Genomic DNA, 21,120 nt, shown 5'->3' on the forward strand with positions numbered 1-21,120 from the left:
ATGTGATCTGTCTTCCTAAATTCCTAGAGGGCAGGCATCACAACTCTTGTCCATTTTGTATTGTGACTTGTACATATCTAATATAAGGGGTCATAGAATTCATTCATTCAATCGTATTTATTAAGCGAATACTGTGTGCAGAGCACTGTACTAAGTGCTTGGAATGTACAGTTTGGCAACAGATAGAGACAATCCCTGCCCAACAACGGGCTCACAGTCTAAACAGGGGAGACAGACAACAAAACAAAACAGAACAAAACAAAAAACAAGTAGTCTGGCATCAATATCATCAAGATAAATAGAATCATAGATATATACACATCATTACAAAATAAATAGGGTAATAAGTAATATGTACAAATATGCACAAGTGCTGTGCAGAGGGAGGGAGAAGGGGGAATGGGGAGGGGAGGAGGAGCAGAGGGAAAAGGAGGGCTCAGTCTGGGAAGGCCTCCTGGAGGAGGTGAGCTCTCAGTAGGGCTTTGGAGAGGGGAAGAGAGCTAATTTGGGGGGACTTGGGAGAGAGGGGATCATAACCCCGCCAGGAGGAGGAGCCGAGAATGGCGTGGGAGGGATTTTTCCTTGTTGAAATGCAGCCGTTGCTCTCTAAGCCCGTTCGAAAAAAGGTACAGTATACATATGTGGTTTTAGTTTGCGAATCTCTGAATTCTATACAGTTTTGGATACATTCTTGGCTCTTGCTAAATATTAAGTAATAATACTACATGTGCTTCTGCAGAATTAGAGAGGTAGTTAATTTATTTACAGATTAATAGGCCCCAGCGTGGGCTAGTGGAAAGAGCATGGGACTGGAAGTCAGGATGTGAAGGTTCTAGTTCCAACTCACCATGTGATTGTGACCAAGTCCCTTACCTTTTAATAAACAGGGTTATTGTACTCTCTTCCCCTCCTCTTTTAGACCATGTAGAACAGGGGCTGTGTCTGATCTAATTATCTTGTATTTATCCCAGGGTAGCAGCATGGTCTAGTGGATAGAGCATGGGCCTGGGAGTCAGAGGACGTGAGTTCCAATCCCAGCTCTGCCACAGGTCTGCTGTGTGACCTTGGATATGTGACTTCACTTCTTTGTGCCTCAGTTACCTCATCCATAAAATGGGGATTAAAACTGTGAGCCCCATGTGGGACAGGGACTGTGTCCAACCTGATTACCTTGTATCTACCCCTGTGTTTAGAACAGTGCTTGACACATAGTAAGCACTTAACAAATACCACAATTATCATTATTATTATTATTATTAACACAGTGCTTTGCACATAAAAAATACCACTGATTTTTCTTGTCAAATAGTCTTATGGAAATGCCAAACAAAATCAATCAACCAATAATATTTATTGAGCAGTTCCACTATGCAGAGAATTGTACTAAGCCCTTAGAAGAATAAAATAGCATTAACAGACATAATCCTTGCCCTTGAGGAGCTTACAATCAATCCAAGTAGACAGACCTTAAAATAAATTACTGATAGATGACAGCAACAGACTTTAAAGCTATGTACATAAATGCAATTCAAGGGACCAGTTAATATTAATAATAATAATTGTGGTATTTATTAGGCACTTACTATGTGCCAAGCACTGTACTAAGTGCTGGGGTAGATACAAAGTAATCAAGTTGGACACAGTCCCTGTCCATAAGCACTTAGTACAGTGCTCTGCACACAGTAAGCACTCAATAAATATGATTGAATGAATATGGCTCACAATCCAAGTAGGAGGGAGAACGGGTATTGAATCCCCACCCCTCCCTCTAATCAACCCATCCCTGTCCTTCCTTCCCAGCAACTTCCTTCACACTTTTCCATCCAACACCTCCCCACCCTCATGCCATCCCCTCCCACCTACCATACCCCATTCTTGTTTTTCTTTCCCAGCACTGCCCCCCATCCCTTTCCCCCCCCGCCCACCGCATGCTGGTCCCCAGCAGTTCACTTCTATTTCTCTGGCCACTCATTCTCAGTCTCTTACACCGGCCCCTCCTCTGCCTCCCACCCCCTAATTATTGGAGTCCTTCAAAGCTCAATTCTGGGTCCCCTTCCATTCTCCCACTCCCTTGGAGAACTCATTCACTCCTAAGGCTTTAACTACCATCTCTGTGTAGATGATTCCCAAATCTACATCTCCAGCCCTGATCTTTCTCCTTCTCCGTAGTCTCGTATTTTCTCGTGCCTTCGGGACATCTCTATTTGGTTATCCCGCCGTCACCTCAGACTTAGCATTTCCAAAACAGACCTCCTCATCTTCCCACCCAAACCCTGTTCTTCCCCTGTCTTTTCCCTTCACTATAGACAGCACCACCATCCTCCCTATCTCACAAGCCTGTAACCTTGGAATTATTCTTGACTCTGTCTCTCATGGAACACACATATTCCATCTGTCACCAAATCCACTTGGTTCAACCTTCACAACATCAACAAAATCCACCCTTTCCTCTACATCCAGACTACCACGTTAATCCAAGCATTTATCCTATCCGGCCTTGATTACTACATCAGCCACCTTGCTGACCTCCCTGCTTCCTGTCTCTCCCCATTTCAGTCCTTATTTCACTCTGCTGCCCGGATCATTTTTCTACAAAACAATGCAGTTCCCCACTCCTCAAGAACCTCTGGTGGTTGCCCACGCACCTCCACATTGTTTTCCTACTACAGCCCAGCCCACATTTTAATACCAACCTACTCATTGTACCTCAAACTCATCTATCTCACCACTGACCCTTCACCCACGTCCTGCCTCTGGCCTGGAACTTCCTCGCCCTTCATATCCCACAGATAATCATTCTCCCCACTTTCAAAGCCTTAGTAAAAGCACATATCTGGGAGGCCTTCCCTGACTAAGCCCCTATTTCCTCTTCTCCCACTCCCTTCTGTGTTGCCCTTGCAGTTGGATTTGCACCCTTTATTCACCTGTCCCTAAGTCCCGTAGCATTCATTCATTAGTATTTATTGAGCGCTTACTATGTGCAGAGCACTGTAGTAAGCGCTGGGAATGTACAATTCAGCAACAGATAGAGATAATCCCTGCCCTATGACGGGCTCATGTACATATCCATAATTTATTTATATTCATTTAATTGTATTTATTGAGTGCTTACTATGTGCAATGAGCTTACAGTCCAGAATGGGGGATATTAATATCTGTCTCTTCTGTAAACTGTAATCTGGTTGTGGCAGGGCATGTGTTTTCCATCTGTTTGATATTGTACTCTCCCAAGTGCTTAGTACAGTGCTCTGCACACAGCGCTCAATCAATATGATTGATGGATTTATTGAGCCCCTCCCCCCACAGTCTCAGCCAAGTGCGGCCTGTGGAACCCCTCCTTCCTCATGGGAAAGCGGCCCTTCATCCATGCTCTTTTCCGGACCCAGTCACTTTTCCTCATCATTATCGAAACCTGGCTTATCCCAGATGATACTGTCTCCCCTGCTGCTGTCCCCAGAAGAGGCTTCATCTTCTCCCACTCTCCAAGACTCACTGAGAAGGGAAGAGTAGTGGGCTTCCTTTTGCTCCCCAATGCCGCTTTTGCACCATTCCACCTCCCCATCCTTCTCTTTCCCTTCCTTTGAAGTTCATAGCACCTGCCTCTACCGCCCACTCCAGTTACTAGTCATGGTCATCTACCCCCGTCCGCCTCTTCCCCCCAAGCTCCTTCTCCAACTTTCTGAACTATTTTGATCCCTTTCTCACAATCTTTCTCCCTTTCTCCATCCCTACATTGATCCTAGGGTTCTTCAATATCCATGTGGATGTTCCCGATGACCCCTCCACTGCTGGCTTCTCCTTAGTCCTCAACTCCTGACCTACTGCTCCACCCCACCTCACCCACTCACCAGCTTGGTCACGCGTTCTATCTCATCATCTCTCTACCCTCACCAACTCTGAAATTCCTCTACCGGACCACAACCTCCAAGGAGTTTAGAGAGGAATGGTAGGAGTGAGATGGCGTGATAGCTGGAGGGGGTGAAGGGAGCTGTGAGGGTTAAGGGAGGGACTTTTTTTAGGGTAGAGGTTACAGGAGCATGTTTGAAAGCACTGGGGAAGAAACCATTGGAAAGTGAATGGTTGAAGGTGGTGATCAAGGAGGGAAGAAGGAAGGGGGCAAGTGTTTTGATAAGGGAGAAAGGTTGGATTCGAAGGTGCAGGTGGAGGGGGTGGAGTTTGAGAGGTGGTGGAAGAAAGAAATCATTTTCAGTCAACTTTGGGGTTGAGGAGAATTTGAAAATATTTTTGACATGATAACAAACATACAGTCTAGATTGTTACTTCAGTAACTAACTATAAGAAAATCAGGTAAAGCTCCTTTAGTGACAACATTGTTCATCTCTCATAAGTTGTGATATAAATTCTGAACAAATATTTAGGTAGTGTAGGTGTTCACATAAGTCTGACGTCTTCCTGAAGGAGTATTTCCGTAAAGGATTTCATTGCCACCAAGCTCTGGTTTTAAATTGCATTTTGAATCAGCATGCAAAATGAAAGCTCACCTAGTACCTAGTGCTTTGTGTTACATTTCCTGGACATTGATCCTGCCGTATTGTAATAAAACCAGGGCTGCCTATATATACATAAATTTTTTTCCCTCACTCTGGCCTTCAAAAAACCCATAAAAACAAAAAATACACATACCCAGATGCAAAAAGGATACTATCTTTCTGAGTCCCAGTTGAGATTTTTACCTCGTGGCCTTTGGAAACACATTTATTTCAGTGGCGCAAATCCTTGGAATGGCTCCTGAGGAAAGGGGCAGGAAATAGTGGCAGAGTAGCTGACTGTGTACCCCATAAATATTTTGCTATTCATCCCATCCTCATGGCACTTATGTACCATATCTTTATACTCTACTATTTCCCTTAGCCATTTTCCATTTTAATGTCTCTCTCTCCCTCTAGACTGTAATCTCCTTTTTATAAAAATGGTATTAATAATAATGAAAATAATAATGATGGTATTTGTTAATAATACTACTACTAATAATAATAATAATAATGTTGGTATTTGTTAAGTGCTTACCATATGCAGAGCACTGTTCTAAGCGCTGGGGCATATACAGGGTAATCAGGTTGTCCCAAATGAGGCTCACAGTCTTATTCCTCATTTTACAGATGAGGTAACTTAGGCACAGAAAAGTTAAGTGACTTGCTACAGTCACACAGCTGACAAGCGGCGGAACAGGGATTATTCATTCATTCAATAGTATTTATTGAGCGTTTACTATGTGCAGAGCACTGTATTAAGTGCTTGGAATGTACAAATCGGTAACAGATCCAGTCCCTGCCCTTTGATGGGCTTACAGTCTAACTGGGGGAGAAGGACAGACAAGAACAATAGCAATAAATAGAATCAAGGATTAGATTGGAACCCATGACCTCTGACTCCCAAGCCTGGGCTCTTTCCACTGAGCCACACTGCTTCTCAGTGCTCACTATGTCAAGCTATGTGCTAAGTGGTGGGGTGAATACGAGGTAATCAGGTTAGACACAGTCCATGTCCCACATGGGGCTCACAGTCTTAATTCCCATTTTATAGATGAGGTAACTAATAATAATAATGATGTTTGTGCTTAACAAATGGTAATAAAAGTGTCAAGCACTGTTCTAAGTGCTGAGGTAGATACAGGCTAATTGGGTTGGACACAGTCCCTGTCCCATATAGGACTCACAGTCTTAATTCCTATTTATAGATGAGGTAACTGAGGCACAGAGAATTTAAGTGACTTGCCCAAGCACACACAGCAGACAGGTGGCAGAGCTGGAATTAGAACCCATGTCCTCTGACTCCCAGGGCCATGTTCTTTCCACTAGGCCATGCTGCTTCTCCTTATGGGCAGGGATCACGTCTGTTAACTTTATTGTATTTTAAACTGAAACCATGGGGCAGAGTGGATTGGATTTCCAGTATTCTCTCCTGGATGTGTGTCCTCACTGCCCCATGTCCCAGCTGGGCCACTGGCAAGGCTAACTGCCCGGCAGGACAAGGAGAAGTTTATCCAGTGGGGTTCTCTGTGAGAGCACCTTTCTGCAACCTGGTGCTCCACTGACTAGATTTCATCTCTTCGTTTTCTCTGCTCAACGTTTTCTCGTCTTGCAGGGATATTTCAAAAACAGAATGCTCACTACTGTAAACACCTACTTCTCCTATTACACAGCAGTCATGTTCCTGAAGAACATGGGACTAAAGTAAACTCAGGTTGCCCTAAGCACTCAATAAATACCATTGATTGACTGAATGATTGATTGTAGAACCCACCAAACGGATTTGCATTGTCGATAGAATTTTCCGTAATTCCCCAATTCATGTTCAAGCCCAAGCTTCATAATGAAATCAAGTGTTCTTCCAGAACTGAGGGTACTAGAAAATTATTTAAATGAGTTTGGCCATGTTCTCAATTTGATCTGTTTTTAAGAATTTTAAGTTTGTAAAATCAACTACAGGTTAGTTGTTAGATTTCACAGATAATTTGAAAATTGTGGGCTCCTGCTCATTTTGAGACCCCTAAAACCAAGGAAAGTCAAAAACTCGAATTCCTCCATGGTGAATCCTGCAGCATTGGGAGCAGGAAAAGGGGAGACTCTCAATTAGCCTCTTCCTGCCCAAACATCAATTAATTGTTCAGTGGTATTTACTGAGCGCTTACTGTGTGCATAACTTTGGAAAGTACAATACAATATAGTTAATATACATGATCCTCCTGCCCATAAGGAGAAGCAGCATGGCCTAGTGGAAAGAACCTGGGCCTGGGAGTCGGAGGACCGGGCTTCTAATCCCGGCTCTGTCATTTGTCTGCTGTGTGACCTTGGGCAGGTCACTTGACTTCGCTGTGCCTCAATTATCTCATCTCTAAAATGGAGATTAAGACTGTGTGCTAGATGTGGGACATGGACCGTGTCCAACCTGATTAGCTTCTATCTATCCAAGTGCTTAGTGGAGTGCCTGGCACATGGTATGTGCTTACCAAATGCCATAAAAAAGCATGGTTAAGCATAGGTTCTTGTCTTATGCTGTCGAGTCGTTTTTGACACATAGCGACTCCATGGGCACAGCTCTAACAGAATGCCTCACCTCCATCTGCAATCATTCTGGTAGCTTGTCCACAGAGTTTTCTTGGTAAAAATACAGAAGTGATTTACCATTGCCTTCTTCCATGCAGTAAACTTGAGTCTCCGCCCTCGACTCTCTCCCATGCTGCTGCTGCCCAGCACAGGTAAGTTTTGACTTTAGGCAGATCACCTTCCACTTTCTAGCCACTGCCCAAACCAGGAATGGAATGGGTATGCCTCTGCTTGACTCTCCCTCCCTTAGCCGAAACTGGTAGAGTACTGGAAACTCTCCAGGTGCGATCCCGAGAGGAAGCATGGGGTAGATACAAGTTAATCAGATTGGACACAGTCCCTTTCCCACGTGGGGCTCAAAGTCCAAGTAGGAGGGAGAATAAGCATTGAATCCCCATTATACAGATGGGAAAACTGAGGGACGGAAAAGTTGTGTGATTTACCCAAGATCACACAGGCAGTCGGCAGAGCCGGGATGAAAACCGAGGTCCTCTGCCTCTAAGGCCCATGCTCTTTCCACTAGAGCTATTGCTTCCACCAGCCTCTTCACGGTACTGCAGGAGTCTCAGCCTGAAAGAGAAGCAGTCACTCAATCAATGAGTGGCATTTATTGAGTGCTTACTGTGTGCAGTGTAGTAGAGTTGCTAGCTCCACAAGGAACTTTCAGATTAGTGATGTTGGTATTTGTTAAGCGCTTACTATGTGCCGAGCACTGTTCTAAGCGCTGGGGGAGACACAAGGGAATCAGGTTGTCCCACGTGGGGCTCACAGTCTTCATCCCCATTTTACAGATGAGGTAACTGAGGCCCAGAGAAGTGAAGTGACTTGCCCAAAGTCACACAGCCGACAAGTGGCAGAACTTGGATTCGAACCCATGATCTCGGACTCCAAAGCCCGGGCTCTTTCCACTGAGCCACGCTGCTTAGTGGGGGAGACAGAGTACTAAAAATAAATTTAAAATAAATAAATAAACAACGGATATCTGCATAAGTGCTGTGGGACTGAGGGTGGGGTGAATATCAAGGGTAGAGATCTAAATGCATAGGCTGTGCAGAAATGAAAGGGAGTTGTTGAAAAGAAGGTTTAATCGAGGAAGGTCTCTTGGGGGACGTGATTTTAATAAGATATTGAAGGTAGGGAGAGTGGTGGTCTGGCATATATGGAGGGGGAGAGAGTTCCAGGCCAGAGGAAGGATGTGGGAAAGGGATCGGCAACGAAATAGATGAGATAAAGACATATTGAGCAAGCTGGTGCTAGAGGAGGAAAGCGTGTGGGCTGGAAATCAGTGAGGTGAAGTAGGAGGGGGAAAGCTGATTGAGTGCCTTAAAACCAGTGGTAAGGGGTTTCTGTTCAATGCGGCGGTGGGTGAGCATCCCCTGGAGGTTCTTGAGGAATGGGGAAACATGGACTGAACAGTTTTTAGAAAAATGATCCGGGCAGCCGGGTGAAGTATGGACTGAAGTGCTTCCCGCTGCTTGCAGACAGGAGGCTGCAAAGCAGCTGATGCAGTAATCAAGGCGGATAGGATAAAAGTTCGGATCACTGTAGTAGCAGTTTGGATGGAGAGGAAAGGAAGGATAGATTAGAAGCTGGGAGTAGAAGTTGGTTTGACCTCTGACTTCTATAGCTGGAAGTGAGCAGTCGCTTCTTCTGGATTCTTGGTCTATCCCCCTGATACCCCTCCCCTAATATCCCAGATCAGGTCCTGGTGACAAATCAGAGATCACATGTTCATTTTCTTCCTATGTTCAACAATCCCTTGGGAAGCTTTCTGTGAATGCTCTCCCTCCTCACCCCTATTTTCCTCCTTGCAGCCTACACTCTGGGAGTCATCACCCACAGTTTGGACAATGCCCATTTAGGCTCTTTGCCAATGGCAGTGTTTTATCTTTAATGAGCTTGTTCATATGTAATCTGGTTATTAAGAAGTAAAAATTGCGACGGGTGACATGTTTGCTTAATTACTGTCTGTTGGTTGTAAATAGAGAATTTAGTTAACTATCCCTTTCTTAGTGTGCGCTTTTTATGGGTGTACTGTAATGTGGTTTTCTTATTTTCTGTCAGTCCTTTCTGTTAAAGAAAATAGGACTTGCTCTCCCTGCAGCACTCACACAACCAATTTATCTGAGGAGGGCAGATGGTGAATTTCTTATCGTAGTGCTATAAACTGGCCAACAAATTTATGGAGGGGGGAAAAATATAAGGTTAACATATGTTATAACCTAGCTATAAGACTACAGAAAATGGGGTTGGAAGAAAGTGGGTGGTAAAAAGGTATATCTGTAAATGTCACAAAAAATAAATATTTCAATAATCTTTTCTGTGTGGGAACAAAAAATGAAACTGTCTCCTATAGTCACTACTCTAGATGATCAAGAGAAGAAACCCCTCCCTCGCACCCCCACTCAGGGCATCAAGAGGGTGACAAGGGGAGAAATCTGTCCTTCTTTTTCCTTTTCATCCATCCATTTCCTCTCCATCCAAACTGCTACTAAAGCGATCTGAGCTTTTATCAATTATTCAGAGATGGGTAGTCTGGGGCTGGATTTTTCTGGCTCTTTTTCTCCTGCTGTTGCCACCTTTAAACAGAGAATGCACAGTCCATTTGGATCCTGTTGGGCGTTCTCAATTCCATTGTTGCCTAGGGTGATGTTGAATTTAAGGTGGTCAGTAATTTTAACTCTAATTTAATGGTAGATAGCAATGCAGCCCCAAATTTGTCCTTGAAGGCAAAAACTTGTTTAGATTCTGACACTGTCCCACACAGGGCTCACAGTCTAAACCTCCTTCCCTGAACCCGTGATTGAATTGGTCCATTACTCCAAAAGCCCAACACTTTTAGCATGAATTTCAACAGTAAATGACTACTAAGCACTTAGTACAGTGCTTTGAACATAGTTAAGCGCTTAATAAATATGATTGAACGAACATAAATGATCATCCATATTTGATTGCCACCTGTCCAAGAAACCCATCTTCTTGTATTGCTATGAACACTAACATCGAGCTAGTCTGGATTATAGACACTGTTCTTTCCCAGTAAACTTTGTATTGTTTTCTTTCCTTTCATTCCATTTTTCATTTGAGGGCAGCAAACATCTATTTGATTCCTTCTAAAATCACTTAAAACCCAGTGGTGTGTTTTGTGTGTACTCACTCCAGGGACATGATATCTGAAGATTGCAAAAATACTCTTGGTGAATTTTTTATTATTACTTTTTATAGTATTTGTTAAGCACTCACTATGAGCCAGGCACTGTTCTAAGTGCTGGAGTAGTTACAAGCTAATCAGGTTGCACAAAGTCCATGACCCACATGGGGCTTTTAGTCGTAATCCCCATTTTACAGATGATGATGATGATGATGGTATTTGTTAAGTGCTTACTATGTGCTATGCACTGTTCTAAGTGCTGGGGTAGATACAAGGTAATCAGGTTTTCCCATGTGGGGCTCACAGTCTTAATCCCCATTTTGCAGATGAGGTAACTAAGGCACAGAGAAGTTAAGTGACTTGCCCAAAGTCATACAGCTGACAAGTGGCGGAGCTGGGATTAGAACCCACGACCTCTGACTCCCAAACCTGTGCTCTTTCCACTAAACCACGCTGCTACAGATGAGGGAACCGAGGCACAGAGAAGTTAAGTGACTTGTCCGAGGTCACGCAACCAATAGAATCCGGGTACTTCTGACTCCCAGGCATGTGTTCTATGAACTAAGCCATACTACTTCTCAGCCTGGCTTGCTCAGAGGCAGTAGTTCCTTCCAGCCTGTGCCTCAGCAGCAAAAATCACCTTTAAGCATGTAGTTGATTTTGTCATGATTCTGCTTAAAAACCTCAAGTGGTCCCCAAATGCCCCCCGGATCCAAAGAAACCACCTAACCCAGGCACCCAAACTGCTAGGCACCAACCACTGCCCTTCCTCTTTCCCTTTACTTATTTCTGCTATCATCCCATAAACACAGTGTGGGACTACCTCTACTCAGTGAGCACTTTGAGGTCCAGGGACCTTGTTTAATTCCCACCCGTATATTCTTTCCCAGAATTTAGAACAGAAGAATTTTAGGCTCTTCGTCATTCAGAATCCTTGGCATTGCCCAAAGCCACAGCTACTGCGGCTACTAATCTACCTAATCTTTTTAAGAAGTTTTAAGGAGGCATAGCATAATGGGGAGAACACGGGCCTGGGAGTCAGAAGGTCATGAGTTCTAATTCTGACTCCGCCGGTTGTCTGCTGTGTGACCTTAGGCAAGTCACTTCTCTTCTCTGTTACCTCATCTGGAAAATGGGGATTAAGACTATGAGCCAGTGTGGGACAGGGACCATGTCCAACCCGATTTGCTTGTATCCTCCCTCCAGCGCTTAGTACAGTGCTTGGCACATAGTAAGCGCATAACAAATACCACAGTTATTATTGTTGTACATCAGACCGTGGTAATTACTGAGCACTTTATTGCATGCAGATCACTGTACTAAGCATTTGGGAAAGTACAACACAGTCGAGTTGGTAGGTACATTCTCTGCCCAGGAGGAACTCACTCATGCTGCTGGTGCTATGCTCTCTCCTGCCAAGGGGAGGGAATAGGATGATGGAATCTCCTTGAGGGTGTGGAATAATAATAATAATAATAATAATAATAATGGTACTTGTTAAGCGCTTATCTTCTAAGCACTGGGGTAGATACAATTTAATCAGGTTGGACACAGTCCCTGTCCCACATGGGACTAACACTTCTTATCCCCATTCTACAGATGAGGTAACTGAGACCCAGAGAAGTGAAGTGACTTGCCTACACAACAGACATGTGGCAGAGCCATAATCAGAACCCAGATCCTTCGGACTCCCAGGCCCGTGCTCTACCCAGTAAGCCATGGAGCTGGTGCCCGTTCCCAGGAAGGCTATGTGGCTGGCACACAGAACACGCTGGGGACAGGCAGGGTGTTCTTCAGCTGTGGTGGGAGGGCCAAAGGTACACAGGGTGTGCATTTTGCTCAGCTGTGTCCGAAAAGAGGGCCTGAGGGGACCCAGCAGTATTTTTACACCCAGTTGGGTGTCTTACACAGAGCATGCCAGGTGGCAGGTGGAGAGTTCCTCAGCACCGGGGGCTGAGAGTGCGCGGGAGTGGCGAGGTTGCAATTTCCACATGTTTGGCTTGGCTGGAGGTGATGAGGGAAATCTTGCTCGGTTCTGGAAACAAAGGAAAAGGTGGCTATAGTCAGCTGGGATAATGTGCCCTGTTAAAAACCATATAACTTAGAGGGAATGCTGGTGCCTGTAGAGGTGCCAGGCCTTTGCACTTAGGTGCTGGTGTGGAGTTGGGGTAGATAAAAAGTAATCAAGTTGTCCCACGTGGGGCTCACAGTCTTAATCCCCATTTTACAACTAAGGTAACTGAGGCACAAAAAGTTAAGTGACTTGCCCAAGGATACACAGCATTCAAGCAGCTGAGCGGAATTGGAACCCAGGTCCTTCTGACTCACACAACCTCTATCCTCAAGGAGTTTAGAAGGAGGAGAGAGCTGTTTGGGTAATGCTCAGTGGGAAGGGTGTTCTAGGCAGGGGAAAAGGTGTGAATAATGGGTCATAGGTGGGAGAGTTGAGCGAAGAAGTTAAGAAATTTGCTTGGGAGAAGTGAAGAGCATGAGCTGGGCTTCAAGGCTCTCCATCACCTTGCCCCCTCCTACCTCACCTCCCTCCTCTCTTTCTACTGCCCACCCCACACGCTGCGCTCCTCTGCCGCTCACCTCCTCACCGTCCCCCATTCACGCCTATCCCGCCGTCGACCCCTGGCCCAAGTCCTACCGCTGTCCTGGAATACCCTCCCTCCTCACCTCTGCCAAACTAACTCCCTTCCCCTCTTCAAAGCCCTATTGAGATCTCACCTCCTCCGAGAGGCCTTCCCAGACTGAGCTTCCCCTTTTCCCTCTGCTCCCTCTGCTCCCTCTCTGCTCTCCCTCTGCCCTCTGCTCCCTCCTCCTTCCCCCCTTCACCTCCCCTCAGATAAGCCCCCTTTCCCTCTGTTCCTCCCCCTCTCCCCCTCCCCTCAGCACTGTGCTCATTTGTATATATTTTTATTACCCTATTTATTTTGTTAATGAGGTGTACATACCCTTGCTTCTATTTATCATGATTATGTTGTCTTGTTTATCTCCCCCGATTAGACTGTAAGCCCGTCATTGGGCAGGGATTGTCTCTATCTGTTGCTGAATTGTACATTCCAAGTGCTTAGTACAGTGTTCTGCACATAGTAAGCGCTCAATGAATACGAATGAATGAATGAATGAATGAATGAATGAATGAATGAATGAATGAATGAATGAATGAATGAGCTCTCACAAATCCCAGCAGAGATGAAGCCCAGGTACAGGCTGAAAACCTTGTAATGATAATAATTATGATATTCATTAAGCACTTATGAGGCGCTAAGGATTGCACTGTACTAAGTGCTGGGTTAGATATAAGATAATCAGGTCTGTCCCACATGGGGCTCACAGTCTGAGTAGGAGGGAGAACAGGTATTGAATCACCATTTTACAGATGAGGGAACTGAGGTACAGAGAAGTGAAATGACTTGTCCAAAGTCACAAGCGGACACGTGACAGAACTGGGATTAGAATCCAGGTCCTCTGACTCCCAGGCCCATGTTCTTTTCATTATATCACACTGCTTTTCTGCTTGTCTTGGATTTTTCTTTACTGTCCTACTTTGTTTTATCGGAAATAAAACTGATTATTGCAGGAGCACAAAGGAAGAATGATGGTGAGTTTGGGAGCAGGGCTTGCTCAAAGAATGCGGTACCTTCTCCAAGATGGGTAAGGTCCCAGGGATTGTGCGAACAGCCATTGCTCACCAATAAAGCCATTTCTCTTCTTTTTAGCAAACACCATAATGGTTCATGTACAAATATTTGAAGAAGAATTTTTTCCAGTAGTGGTCACCTGTCCACTTCCTTCCTGTGGGGGGGGCGGGGGCGGGGGCTGGTGGGGGGTGACAGGTGAGGAGATGGAACTTGGAGTCGAGAAAACAACTTTGGTTGTTGAAATGTCTTTTGCTTCCTTCTCAGTCCACAGGTTTCCACATTTGAGGAATTTAAAATGCAACCAAAAGAGAAGCAGCATGGCCTAGTGGAAAGAGAACTGGTCTGGGAGTCAGAGAGACCTGGGTTCTAATCCCAACTCTACCAGTTGCTTGTTGGTGACCTTGGGCAAGTCACTTAATTTGTCTGTGCCTCAGTTTCCTCAGCTGAAAAATGGGGATACCTGTTCTCCTTCCTACTTAGACTGTGAACCCCATGTGGGACAGGGACTGTGTCAGACCTAAATTAACTTGTACCTAGCCCAGTGCTTAGAACAATGTTTGACACATAGTGAGCACTTAACAAATACCATAAAAACATAGTTTAGAAATAAAATGGGGGAAATGGAAATATATTTTGCATGTGGCATGGAGTGATGCATGGAGTGGAATGGAGCACCACACACCTCTAATTTGTGATAGTAAAGGCTAATTGTTTTTTCTGCCTCTTGAGCAAGCTAAACAAGTGATTGCTAGTCTGTGATAATAAGTGGTATTGCCAGAAAAAAATGTATTTAAAGGTTAAGCAATGTGACTTCAGTTTCTTGGAAGTGTTCTTGCTATTCGTAACATTTCTGATAAGAAATAATCACCAACGGTCTAATTGCTGGAATTGCAAGAGGAATGGAACCAGGAACTAGAATATCATACAGTGCGGCTTTTAGAAAATGGTCTTTCTTGAGCAATGTGACTGGTGTTTGAAAAGGCAAAGTGAAGTGGAGGCAGTTACTCAACTCCTCCTGCTATTCAATCAATCAATCAGTCAGTCAGTCAATCAATCAATAGTATTTATTGCGCATGGCTGTTGAAGAAGCAGCATGGCCTAATGGAGATATCACAGGCCTGGGAGTCAGAGGACCTGAGTTCTAATCCCAGCTCTGCCACTTGTCTGCTTTGTGACCTTGGGCAAATCACTTGGCTTCTCTGAGCCTCAGTTACCTCATCTGTACAATGGGAATTGAGACTGTGAGCCCTGTGTGGGACAGGGATTGTGTTCAACCCAAGAGTCTTGTATCAACCCCAGTGGTTGGTGCAGTATCTGGCACATAGTAAGCACTTAACAAATGACATTAAAAAAAAATAAAAAGGAAATGTCTCTTTTGGCCCTACTATCCAGACTGGTTTGAATTTCTAGACTGGCCATTTGACTTTTCCCATGTAGACTGAGTCTGTGAGATCCCAAGTATGAGAATAAGACTCAAGTCTCACATGGAACAAGTTCCAGGAAAGCAACTGGTAGAGAGTTAGAGAAGTCCCTGAAGTAACTGATGGTCTAGTGGGACAGGCTGGATTTTGAGTATTCCAGGTTCAATAAAGGCCAGGGAATATCTAGGCATTCTTCCTCATTCCATCTAAGTTATAAGGGATCCTCTGTTATGCCCTTTGCTAACAGCAAGGAAAGGAGAGAGGCAGGGAAGAGACAAAGAACCTTAACTATGCCTGGCTGCCAGGAAGCCAAAGATCAGAAGAGAGACAGCAGGCTCGGAGCTGTCAAGAAAGGGGTTGGAAAGGTGAAGAAGTGATGGGGCTTCTAGGGATTAGGAAGGCTAAGAACTAGCAGGAAAAAAAAGGCAAAGAGACATAGAAGAGAGAGGGAAGAGAATAGGCTAAGATGTTAAGTTCCCTGTCAATTCTTTGGGATTTCAGCTAGTACATCTGCCGTCTTCATGGGGAAGGATACTAAGGAAATACACAGGTAAAGAGGTCAGTGAGAGGCAGAATTCCTAAAACAGAGAGTGAGAAAGAAAAAGAAAATGATTGGTTCATCTAGAGAAGAAAAGAGAGGGCAACAAAAACAGAAAAATGGGGGAAACCCAAATATTCTAGTGGGGGAATGGGACCAAGAAGAAAGAAAGGAAAAGTAGGGATGGAAGTAGATGGCTGAGACAGGAAGAACACAATATTTGTTGCCCAGCTAGCCATTGTCACCCTGCGCTTGGAATCCCATGGGACTTAGTGCCTGCTAGTTCTTTTCACAATGTCTTTTCCATTTCAGACATCTTTTCCAGGAAATTCTGCTGTAATTTTGTTTTCCCCACCAGGCCTGGTCTTCCCCACACGGTAGGATGTTACAGTTTGGAGCAAGCAGTTTCATGCCTAGGCATTTGGTGAACTATTGCGTGACCCTGATTTTGACTCTCCTCCCACCATAGCCGACATGTGTAGATGGCGGTAGTGTCCCAAGGGAGGAGGTGGAGGGATCAAGGTTGATGGAGGGAGGGTTCTTTACCCTTGCTACCCCTAGAGCACTCTCTCCCCCACATCAGCATGTCCCTTCCCACTCCAAAGCAAGGGGGAGTGCCACACTTTTATGCCCTGGATGCAGATGCCACTGATACAGTAACCTCAGCGTGACTCCAGTTTTGGACATTGTGAATAGTGCATCTGGAGGCGAGATCCGTGTTGCTGGTTTCCACAGGCCAATTACTTCTTCAGTGAATATCCTATGTACAACTTTTAGAAAATGGTCTCTCTTGGGTAATGTGGCTGGTATTAAGTTTGCAAAGGAAAGGTGCAGTATGAAAAACAACAACCCCAAAACAAACAAAAAGCACCGCAATTATATTTTAGTTCCCAAAGAGCTCAAGGTCCAGGATAGGCATATTTGCCTTGCGGTCTGTTGAAGTACTATGTATTATGTATGGGGAATATGTCATGAAATGAAATCTGCTTTCAAGTTTGAATTGTAAATGTAAATGCAAAATTCATGTGATTTAAAATCTTTTTTTTTCTCCTTGAAATTGGAAAATCTCAACCACTTCAGCATTCTGCTTAAGTTGTTTCTGTCTCCTAAAGTCAACCCAATTTTGAGCCTTCCAAACACCTACCCAAATTTGAAAACTGTTTAAAAGACGACGTTTGGGCATATGGCTGAATTTCCTAAGCACAGATTTTCTTTTTCACAGGAGTGGTTTATTTGATACTTGTGTTTAGACCCTACTTTCTTAGCTGTCCCCTAAGCACCCTACAAAGGGCATTATGAGGCAAAATAATGAGCACAATTCTGCTTTGATTCTGAAGGTCAGGCCCACTGACTTCGTGGGGCAGAAGGGTCCTAATTAATGTGTTTTCAGCTTCTTTTTCCTTTGTAGTTCTGCAGAGCTAAATATCCACATCATTGGCTTTGAGGCTGTCTACCAACTTTCTCCATTTTATAAATGTCAGCTCTCTTCACTTGCTGCTCCTTCCAGGCTCTCCTTCTAACTCTGTCTTGCTCTTGGCCTCCAACTGCAATCCCTGGCCTGAAACACTTCTCCCTCTTCACCTTCAAACCTACTCCATATCCACCATATCCCCCTCACTGTGAGCAGGGAACCTGTCTACCAATTCTGTTATGCTGTACTTTTCCAAGCATTTAGTATGGTGCCTTGCACACAGAAAGTGCTCAATAAATAAAATTGATTGATTGATTTATCTCCCCACCTTCAAAGCCCTCCTAAAAATCCCACCTCCTCAGCCAGCCTTTCCATGTCATGCACTAACTCTCTTTAGCACTTATTTATCTTTATATTTATACCCTTCCACAGCACTGTATGTATAATCCATTATACATTAAATTCCTTTTTCTGATTCTACTATTAGTAAATATTATGTCACCTCCCCAGATAGATTATAAACTCCTTGTGACCAGGGAACAAATCTCAGGCTCATGTTTTCTTTGATCTTAATAGTAATGGTAATAATTATGGTGTTTGTTAAGTGCTTACTATGTGCTAAGCACTGTTCTAAGCTCTGGGGTAGATATAAGGTTATCAGGTTGGCCCAAGTGGGGCTCACAGTCTTAATCTCCATTTTACAGATGAGGTAACTGAGGCACAGAGAAGTTAAGTGGCTTGCCTAAAGTCACACAGCTGACGAGTGGTGGAGCTGGGATTAGAACCCACGACCTCTAACTTCCAAGCCCGTGCTCTTTCCACTAAGCCACGCTGCTCTTAGTATAGTCCATTGGACTCAATTAAAACCACTTGCTTGTATTCCCCCCTAGTGCTTAGTACAGTGCCTGGCACATAGTAAGCACTTAACAAATACCACAATTATTGTTATTATTATTACTATTACTACTATTGCTACTGCTACTACTATCAATGCAACAACTATTAGAGAGAAAATTTAACACAAACTTCTTTATGGAGAAAAATTGTTCAAGGTGCATTTTAGTACTTTTATAGAAAATCAAATACTTAATAGGAAAATTTGGTTCCTGAGGAGTTTATTATAGTATTTGTTAAGTGCTAAGTATGTGCTAGGCACTCTACTAAGCTCTGAGATAGATCCGAGCTCAACAAGTTGGACCCAGTCTCTGTACCACATAGGGCTCACAGTCCCAGGCCCCCATTTTACAGATGAGGTAACTGAGGCACAGAGATGTTAAGTGACTTGCCCAAGGTCACACAGCAGACAAGTGGTGGAGCCGGGAGTAGAGCCCAGGTCTTTCTGACTCCCAGGTCCGTGCTCTATCCACTAAGGCATGCTGCTGCTTGGCGTCATTTGAATTTAAGGTCAGCAGTGACGCAAAAGGACCCTGAGTGATGATGAATTCACATAGGGGACAGTAGGATGCTTCCAGCACCTCTGTCCTGAGGAGCCATCCAGGATATCCCAGAGAAGGCTCTTAAAAGTGAAACTGAAGGCATCTAATGGCATCACAAGATTGACACCCCCTCCCCACTATTTCTGAGGTTCTCTGTCAAAAAGATCATCAGGTGGGCCTTAGAGGCAGGTTTCACTCTACTGCTGATGTTTTGAAACGCATGGTACAGTAACTGCTCAGTAAATACCATTGATTGATAGATTGATTCATTGATTGGTCAAAGAATTTTAAGCTTTGTTTGGGCTTTGTTTACACAGTAATACTACTCAAGAGGTAGAAATATTCAGATTTATGCCTTGCACGCTTGAGAGGTAATGGGGTGGACTAAACTGTATAAGATGTCTTGCATACTTCCAATGCAGTGATTTACAGGGATTAAATAGTGGTTTTAGCATGTGTATTTTTTTTTCTCATCGAGGATTAAGAAACAAAATCTCTGCTAATCTGATATAAAGATCTTTCTTCCAGAATGTTGTGCTACGTTGTAGGAAATTGGCAAGTGATTTGATTAATGAAAACTAGGGTTGAAGTTTCATCCAGATGATTTTCATAAAGGAGTCTAGGAGGAGAGGGGATGTGGGCGGGGAGGTGGGGAGTGTGGCACTTTCTTTAATAGTCCATTTGATTTTCTCCTAAAGAATTCATCTTGTGAAACCCTTTCTATCATTAGTTATGGAGGAGATTTGTGTTGGTTCCTATACTATTTTGTAGCTGTGGTTTTTAATAAGGTCATTTGTGAAGAAATGCCAGATACTAGACAAGGAAAGATCAGTAAGTACTAGTATTTAGAAAATAAGAGACTATGTGTCTCCTAAAAATGGTTTCAAACTTGTGTAAGTACTTGGAAGGTCCCAAATTGGGTAAACTCTAGGGGACAGAAACAATTTAGTTAAGCAGAATGTTGAAGTTGTTTAGAGTTTCCAGTTTTAAAAAAAACACAGATTTTAGTTCACATGGATTTGGTATTTTCATTTACAATGTAAACCTCTGCCTTAGGTTGAATTGATTAAAAAATAAATAAATGGGTGTGAGGAGGAATTGTTTTTGCTTTTTTTAATATGACTTACTACATCGAATAATTTGAACAATCTAATAGTGAAGACAAATGTATACCCTGACTTCACATTCATTCTGTTGAACCTGAATCGTTTACATCACACTCACCCTATAAAATTCCCCCTTTGAGCTAAATGACCTGTTTTTTTTCCTCTCTGTTCACTGTGACTAGAATCCTAATTGAAAATGTACGTACATCTGTGCTTTCCCCCTTAGGATTTTTGGAAAATAATGATTGGCCTTTTCCTTTAATAATGTCATGAGTCCAATTTAAATAATATTCTGTTTTCTGTTTTGATTTTTAGGAAGGAATTGTCAGACAGAAATGCTGCCTAGAAGCCCAAGAGAAGAAAAATAAGAGTTCCAAAACCATAATCACCCAGTCTCATAAAAGTCATCTCTGGTTAATACTATTCGAGGAGAAGCAGGGGAAACTTCATATGGGTAAGACAGACATTAAAAAATACAAGTCTCTTACTGTGACCTCTTCCTTTTAGAAAGAAAGAGAAGGATTGTTTTTGACCTCATAGTGACCCAATAGCTTGGATATTCATTCTGTGGTAGATTGCTGTAGAAAATGAAAAGAAACGCTTCTGGCAGTAAGCCAGCCCATAAAACACCAAAATACTGCTGCTTCCTGTAGGTTTTAGCCAACTTGGTGCAAGACAGTCCTGTCCAATCTTTCTCAAACTTTTTTCGCTCAGCTATCTCTCCCCCCGCCATCCTGTGTGCTACTGTAACCCCCTTCAGCTCCATCATCCCTCACCATTTGCTCCCCCTACTACTTCCCCTCCAAATTAAAGTGTGAGACAGAATCTTCAAACTCTTGGGAGGGAGACCTAACAGGGAAGAGGGGAAAATGGAGGAGAACAGTATGATAATGTTGACAGTTGTTGGGGGTTGAGGTGATAAAATGGAAGGCCTGGAGGGAAGTGATTCAGTGGTTAGAGAAAGAGAAGAGTGATGAGGTCGAGGAAGAAGAGTCTAACCAGCAGTTCCCACCTGCACCAAACAGCTGTTGTGATCCCTACAGCTCCTGGAGCCATGATCCTCTAAAAAGTACTTCCAAATCAAGAAAAGCTGGCCAGGAAGTAAGAAATGGAATTGAAAGACACTGTAATATGTGGGATACCCATGGTCTGGAATTTCACCACCCCACTGCAGAGCACCCAATTGTTAGATTTTGTGCTCTGCAAATCTCATGTATTAAGGCTTCAAGACTTTGAATACTGTAATCCATGTGGCATTTGGGGAAAGGAGGTCATCCTATAAAGATGTCAGAGAGGCCATGGAAGAAGGTCGTGATTTCACTTGACACTGTCAATAATCTATG

General features: G+C 43.7%; 1 protein-coding gene and 1 non-coding gene across 4 annotated transcripts in view; one reads left to right on the plus strand and one right to left on the minus strand.

The window, feature by feature from the left end:
- The window catches only part of PIP5K1B (phosphatidylinositol-4-phosphate 5-kinase type 1 beta), a 242,653-nt gene that overhangs the window by 25,631 nt on the left and 195,902 nt on the right, over window positions 1-21,120 (plus strand). For all 3 annotated transcript variants that reach the window (XM_029056073.2, XM_029056070.2, XM_029056072.2), the window contains exon 2: window positions 20,093-20,231. The gene's annotated coding sequence lies outside the window, so the exon portion shown is untranslated. The remainder of the gene's footprint in view (window positions 1-20,092; window positions 20,232-21,120) is intronic.
- LOC114808330 lies at window positions 7,230-7,367 on the minus strand. The gene has a single exon (XR_003756176.1). It is a non-coding gene; the product is annotated as a small nucleolar RNA SNORA7 (small nucleolar RNA).

Source organism: Ornithorhynchus anatinus, chromosome X5, assembly GCF_004115215.2.
Source record: "Ornithorhynchus anatinus isolate Pmale09 chromosome X5, mOrnAna1.pri.v4, whole genome shotgun sequence".
Taxonomy (NCBI): Eukaryota; Metazoa; Chordata; class Mammalia; order Monotremata; family Ornithorhynchidae; genus Ornithorhynchus; species Ornithorhynchus anatinus.